Here is an 8,337-nt window from a genome sequence, read left to right as displayed (position 1 = left end):
TAATATAAATATATAAAAGAAATATATATTTATTAATAATTAATAATATATGTATGTATATATATATATATATGTTTATTAATAATTTAAATTAATTTAAATAATAAAACCAAAAAATAATTAAATAATAAAGTAAACAAATTAATTAATTATTTAAATAGAAAAAAATAAAAAGTAAAACCAGCAAAAAGACAAAAAAAACAAAAAACAAAAAAAAACAAAATGATGAAGTAGACTTTAGGGGTGCCATTGGTAAACTCTAGGGGTGCCATTAGCCCACCCCTTTAAGAATCAAAATAAAAAAAATTAATAGGGGTAAAAATGTAATTTTAGTGGATCACACTTGTGTTTTACCATCCTTTTGCCAATCGGCTAGAATCGAATCTTTTTTTTTTTTAATATTAAATACAAATTAAAAAATATTCCATTTGTTGTAAGAAAATATAATATTTCAATTTGATATCCATTTTTTTTGGTATATTTTGTCAGTCTTTTGGTACTTTCTAAGGGGCCGTTTATCGACCATTTATTCAGGTAAGCGTTTATCAAGTTACGTTACTTCATCGGATGAATATGGTAAGGGCTAAGAATCTTATCCGGTAAGAACGAGACAATGACCATGAGCCTTACCCGGTAAGTGAGGGCGACAATTTTTACCATGGTAAACGCTTACCGGGTGAATTGTTGCATACAATGTCGTTTTGATGGATTAAAATTTTGCCCGTTAAGTAAAAAACAGTGTTAAATTTTACCGATAATCACTTATCATGTAAGTGTTTGGTAAATGGCCCCTAAGTCTCAACGTTAAAAAAAGACCTTGTGTTTTTTGGATTGGGCCTTACGAAGATTTTATTGCAAGAAAACCCTTGTGGTATACATTTTTGCTCAATTTTGAAATCCTTTTATTAACTGCTGTTAATTTATCTGTTAAGTAAGGGACATTTTGATCGTTTTTCATTTCTCTCTCGTGTTCCTTTTAGAAATAACATATTACTTATTATATTAAATATATAATGTAGGATATATATATATATATATATACACACACACACATGTCATAAAACACGGTATTCGTGGACCAGCCCCTATACCACCGACCCAATGCCGGTGAGGATGTTGGTCCATTTTGAACATCAACGTTTTTAAAAATATGGGTTGAATCCTCAACATATTCGATTTTGAACATCAATAGAGGGAGACAACGAAAAGGAAGAGCAAATTTTATTAGGTCAATGATCTGTAATTTTTAGATGGGTTTCGATATTGAACATCGATTCTAATTGGGTTTTGGTTTTGATTAGGTTTTGTTGTGTTTAGGTATCGATGCTTATATTGGGTTTGGATTTCGAATTTCCACTCAAATCGAGCTTTTGATTTCACTACCATCGATTTACTTTTGTGTTCTGTATTGGTATTTTTCTAGGTGGTGGTGCATTTTTTTGAGATGGGAGTAGTAGTGAAGATTTTGGGATGGTTTATTGGTGCAAGCCAGTGGAAATCGGTCAAAGCATGAGGATGATGAAAATGAAACAAAAATGCAAAATTACCATAATATCCTTGACCGAACGGATGAAATTGACAACAGTTAGATGGAGGGAACAAAAACTAAGCAAAAATGCATACCAAGGGATGAATCAGGGGCATACCTGTGAAAGGCCCCCCGCAGAACCAGTCTACTGATTTTCGTAAATAGAATTTTTCTTGGGTTATGAAAAGTTTAACCGGTAAACTTTGAGGAGTGCTCCGGCGTATTAAAAAATATAAAGAACATCAACCAAAAAGCCGAAAAAGTCTATCGAAATCAACCAAGAAACTTAAAGAAATCCCTTGAAAACGGTGGAATTCAAATAAAAATACATCGGATAATTTTACGGGCCTTTGATTCACGTTAAAAATTATGGATCTGGTACTGGGATGATTACATAACATCATACAAGTATTTTATAATTAGAAATAGATGGAATATAATTATAGGAATATTGGAATAAAGATTTATGGGAATCTATGATATTGTGTTTAACGACCAGTATTTGGCTTTTTGGTGAGTTAACTCGACATCACATGTCTAACAACTCCGACAGCATCCTAAAGCATATTCAGTGTATCAACATTTATCTATAATTACCATATTATATTCTATTTTTTTTTAATAAAAAAACTCTGAATATTTTAAAAAAGCAAGTGTTAAAAATATCTATAATTACCATATTATATATCTATTTCAATCTAATGTTTGGTTTATTGGATTGTTCGGACCTCCATAGCCACACGGGCTTTGGTAGCACCCAGATTCGAACCCGGGTTAGATGAGATTTCTCACTGTCATGAAATCAATTTTTATAGAACGTCAAATATGTCTAAGAAATAAGCAATTGCACGTAATTTGTAAATGAGTTACAATAAGTTGACAAGACATTTTCAGACGTCCTAACAAGATTTTAGGGCAAATTTTTTGAAACAAAAGATCTTATTGTTCTTTTATATTACATTATTTGAAAAATGTATTACAAACACAAATATGATATAAAAATGTGTTCATACGACACTTCTCAAAAATGTCATATAAAAAAAGAATATTTCAAAAGTGTCATAAAAAACTTGTTAAGATACTCAAATACGTTATAACATGCTAACACCTTCATATAAAACACACAATCATTTGGTTCCATATTTTTAACTCCTAAAACTGTCTATTAAAACATTTAGACTATGTTTGGCATACTAATATTTCATAATATAATTAAAATAAATCTCTAATAATGTAATATGTTAATTAATACAAACAAAAATAATAAATAATAAATAAATAATATATTATCATAATTAAAAGAATTTCAAATTGATATTATGTATATATAGTAATCACATTGTCATATATACGATGTCAAGATTGATCTTGATTCGACTATATGTGTGTACATATATAGAGTCATTTTCTTTTGTTAACCAAACAATTAGTGTTAACTTTGTTAATCAATCTTATCCATCCAAAATGTTCATCAACGGTTTAGATTTGATTAAATTTAATTTAATCATCCATAATATATTAAACGCACGTCCTTCATAGTATTCTTACATGAACAGGGTAAAAAGGTTTAATATTGATTGAGGTGTAAGAAAATTAACAAAAGAGATGTTTAAATTACATATAAATGAGAGTTTAATTTAAAATCATTTTTTCTTATCTATACAATATTATAAAGTATCTGATACGAACTCTTAAAAATTATTGTTGATGCATTATGTACTATTTATTGATGTATATTACTTAAAATTTAAGATTACAAGTAAATTGTGCGATAGTACAACTTATTAAATCTCCATGTCCGGATTCGTGTAACTAATTGCAGATAAATGTAAACAAATACATGATAAACATCTCATTTTAAATATAAAAATAATTTAAAATATAATTGAGATAATCATTAACTTCTAACAGATTTGCAAAAAAGTTGTATTATTAAGCCGAAAGTAAACTACTTCCTTATTAAATCTAAATTAAGTTATAATATAAAATTTAAATTAAACAAATTACACAAAAAATCAAGAACTTTTAGATAGTTAATTTGATATTGACATCGATATATATTTTTTTCAAAATTTTATGATATATTCAAATTTACATTGTATTGAAACATAAAAATATTATCGTTTTCTCAAAACTATATAAAATATATGATAACATCAAAAGTAGCAAATAATAAAACAAACTACTGAAATCGAGATGTATCTCGCTGCATTACACGACTACCCTTCCAGTACATATATCAATACTAAAGACCTCTTTTAATAAACATTTGTAATGGTACAAAAAGGAACACCAATAATTCCCTTCAATACTGCATTCGAATTTGAGAGCATTCACGATGCAAGTTCTCGTTTAAGTTATTGTTGGAGTTTTTATAAGAACATTCATTGCAGGATAAATGTTATTTTCTAATCACAAATTTTATAAGAATCTAGGTGCTTGAACAAGAACATGTGTTCTTGTCTACATTTTTTTATTTTTTATTCTTGTTCTTTTATTATTCCTTAACTGTTGTATTTAATCTATACTGTATTATAAAACATTTGACAAAAACTTTTAAAAATTATTTATTACGTATGATGCACTGCTTATTGATGCATATCACTTAAAATTCAAGATTACAAGTAACTGTGCATAATTACAACTTATTAGATCTCCATGTTTAAATTCATTAACTAATTGCAGATAAACATAATCAAATACAAGATAATCTTCTCATTTTAAATATAAAAAATCTAAAATATAATTAGGATAATCATTGAGTTCTGACATAGTACGTAATTAATTATATTTACAAAAAAGTTATATTATTAAACAAAAAATAAATTACTGCATTATTAAACCTAAATTAAATTATAATAAAAAAATTGAATTAAAAAAGTTACACAAAAAAAAACTAGAACTTTTATAAAAAAAATTCAAAATTTTATGATATCTTCAAATTTATATTTTATTCAAAAATAAAAACATTATCGATTTCTCAAAACCACATAAAACCGTATTATAACATTGACAAAGTCAAAGAATAAAATAAAACATTAAAATCGAGATATATCTCGCTGCATTATACGAGTACCCTTCTAGTTTTAATAAGTATATCAAACATATAAGTTAAAATTGGTACAAAAGATTTAAATTAAAATAATTATAAAATATATCTATTAATTTTGTTTTATTTTTGGTTTCTAGTAAAATTTTATACATGTTTTTATATTTAGTTTTCATAAGTTTAATTTGTAATTATCCCGTTATATTTTTATGCTTAGATTATTTTTCAAATACTTATATATATAAATTCCAAACTCTATGACTTCTAAAAGTGCCAATGTGAATCACAAGGGTGGTGCCTGATTGGTTTGAGCTTGGCTCCAAAGGTCAAAAGTACCAGGAGGTCTCAGGTTCAAATCTAAGGAGAAATACAAATCCCCTTGTAGCCACGGAGGTTCAAATGCGGTGACTCCGGGCTATCTGCAAAGCAGGTGGTCGTCCTGAGATTAGTCGGCTCGCATAGCGAGTTCGATATCCAGGTCAATAAAAAAAATGTGCCAATGTGACGAGAAGAATCGGCTGGATTTTGCTTAATTTATTTTATCTTTTACGTAGATTTCATTTTTCAACTAGGTCTCACTGTACATGCATGTGGGTATCTATTTTCGTTGTATGTTTTGTAGTTGACTTATTAGCAGTTGTTTATCAATACGAATTGAATATATATTGACCAAGTAAAAGTATGGTATGAGTAACAGATTTATCTTAGACTAACATCGATTGAAAATAATTGTTCATCAAATATTTTCTAGCAAGTATTTACAGATGAAAACAATTTGAACTAAAGGGCATTGGGCCTAGTGGTATCTGCTAACCCAACTATCCTACAGATCCAGAGTTCCATTCCAACCAAAGGTGGGTATATGAATTTCGTTTATCATATATGAATATTACATGCTTAAAAAACAATTTTGATAAACACTGTCTGACTCAATGAAATATTGATGGCTGATTCGATCACCGTTTCAACAAAAGAGAACATAATTTTGGTTGAACGATTAGGTCTCAGGGTTAGGACGTTGATAATTGGGCACATCCAAATCCGGATATACCATTGAACTTTTTCTTTGGTTTACAACTTTACATCGTTTAGGGCCATATACCTATATTCATATAAATCTTGAATTGAGATTCAAAATCTAATGAATAAATTATTTAAAGCCCATATAATCATAATCTATATTATATTATAAAACATTTGACAAAAACTTTTAAAAATCATTTTTTATGTATAAAGTATTGTTTATTAATGCATGTTAGATTGTGTGTAAGTACAACTTATTAAAGCTCCATATCTGAATTCGTGTAACTAACTGCAGATAAAGATAATCAAATACATGATAAACATCTCATTTTAAATATAAAAAATATAAAATATAATTAGGATAATCATTGAGTTCCACTAGAATACTTAGGGGGCGTTTGGTTCAGGCAAATAAATGAAAATGGGTATGAAAATGAAAATGACAGGAAATGAAAATGAGAATGGATTTTCATTCCCCTCAGTTTAATCTGGAATGGAAATTTGGGTTTCTGGGCTTCTGAAAGGAATGGACCCATTATAGTTATACTATAAAAAACCAAACAATTTCTTTTATTTTCATTTTCATTAATTATTGTTTAATATCTCTTACCAAACACCCCCTTAATTATTATCTTTATAAAATGTTATATTATTAAACCAAATATTTATTATTTCATTATTAAACTTAAATTAAAATTATAATAAAAAAATTATATAAAAAATGAGAATTTTTAAATAGTTGATTTGATATTAGCATTGATATAATTTTTTTCAAATTTTTATGATATCTTCAAATTTATATTTTTATTCAAAAATAAAATCATTATTGTTTTCTTAAAAACACATAAAATTATATTATAACATCGACAGAGACAAAGAATAAAATAGAACATTAAAATCGAGATGTATCTCGTTGCATTGTACGAGTACCCTTCTAGTTAAACTAAATCAAATTGACGAAGTATATTTTACAAAAAAAAATAGGATCCATATAACCATATAACCATATGTCATATAATGGCCTGTATTGAATTTGATCTCATGTATGTCAAATCTGACTAACCTGATTAACTTAAACTCACACAAGTAATCATCCTCGTGCTAGAGTCTTAATCCAATATCCCCAAAAGTTTAACGGTAATAATCTAAAACATGATTTCTTGATTCAATTTATCTAAGCTATATTATAAAGTATTTGACAAAAACCTTTAAAACCTATTTTTTATGCATGAAATACTGTTTATTGATGCATATTACTCAAAACTCAATATTACAAGTAATTGTGCGTAAGTACAACTTATTAAAGCTCCATTGGGACTGCCTCCGGATTCTCAAACTACCACCTCCTTCCGACAATCGTGATGACGCCCTCATTTGGCATTGGTCCCATGACGGGATTTATTCCGTTAAATCTAGTTGTCGTATTATCACGAATTAATTGCTCCGCTAAATCATCTCTTTGTTGATGGCGACTGGAAAAGGCTTTGGAACGCCAACATCCCGTGCAAGGTAACAAAATTTGTTTGGTGCGCCATTAGAAATGTCTTACCCACTAGGTGCGCCCTTCAAGTGAGGGGAGTTTCAATCTCGACCGTTTGTCCGCTTTGAAATCGTAATGATGAAAATGTTTGGCATGCTTTCGTGGGTTGCACTTTGGTTCGGCAAGTTTGGCACGAAGCAGGTCTTGGGGATTCGATTGAGGAACTAACTTTCTTGTTCAATTCCTTTAACGAGCTTACTTTTAAATTCTTCCTTGACAACTCCGACCAATCCCAATATCTTTTCCTCATGATTCTATGGAGTATTTGGTACTACCATAACGAGGTGATTTGGAAAATGGACCTCGTGACCCTTATTCGATGGTGCATCGTGCTAGACATTTCTTATCCGATTTGATCGGCTCAAAAAACCCAACTTCGCAACCACATAGACTCCCCAAGCAAACGTTCTCCTCCGCCTGGCACCCGCCTTGGCGTGGGTTTATTAAGTGCAACGTGGATGCCGCGATTTTGACTCGGAGTCTAAAGCGGGTGATAATGTCGTCCTTCGTTACAACTTTGGTACCTTCATATCGACTCTCGCCTCCCCTGGCAACTTTCTCCCATCCACTAGGGAATGTGAAGCCATCGCTATTCGTGAAGCACTCAGTTGGATGTCCGGCCGATACGATAGTCATATCATCATTGAAACCGACGCCAAGGTTCTTGTGGAAGCGATCTATGCCACGACCGTCAACAACTCGGAACTTGGTGATACCATCAAGGATATTAGAGGCATTCTAAATTCGAAAGATTACATATCCGTTCATTAGATCAACCGTCTTGCGAATGACCCGACTCATTTAATGTCTAGACATCGCTTGTAGTCTAATTTATTCTTTTGATAGCATGTCCCTGTTTCTTATGGCTGCTATTAACAATGATTGTAACAACTTTATCGTTAATGATATGGACGAGGTCCGATCGGGTGATACAATAAATTTAAATTTCATATTTATTTAATAAAAAATCATTGGTGCTTTTATATTTATACTATATTATAAAGCATTTGACAAAAACTCTTAAAAACCATTTTTTATGCATAAAGTACAGTTTATTAATGCATATTACTTAAAATTCAATATTACAAGTAGATTGTGCGTAAGTACAACTTATTAAAGCTCCATGTCTTAATTCGTGTAACTAACTGCAGATAAACATAATCAAATACAGGATAAACATCTCATTTTAAATATAAA

Source organism: Cynara cardunculus (assembly GCF_001531365.2).
Source record: "Cynara cardunculus var. scolymus isolate 2C chromosome LG 5, CcrdV1, whole genome shotgun sequence".
Classification (NCBI taxonomy): domain Eukaryota; kingdom Viridiplantae; phylum Streptophyta; class Magnoliopsida; order Asterales; family Asteraceae; genus Cynara; species Cynara cardunculus.
The sequence above is the reverse complement of the archived record's forward strand: the minus strand, read 5'-3'. Positions refer to the sequence as shown.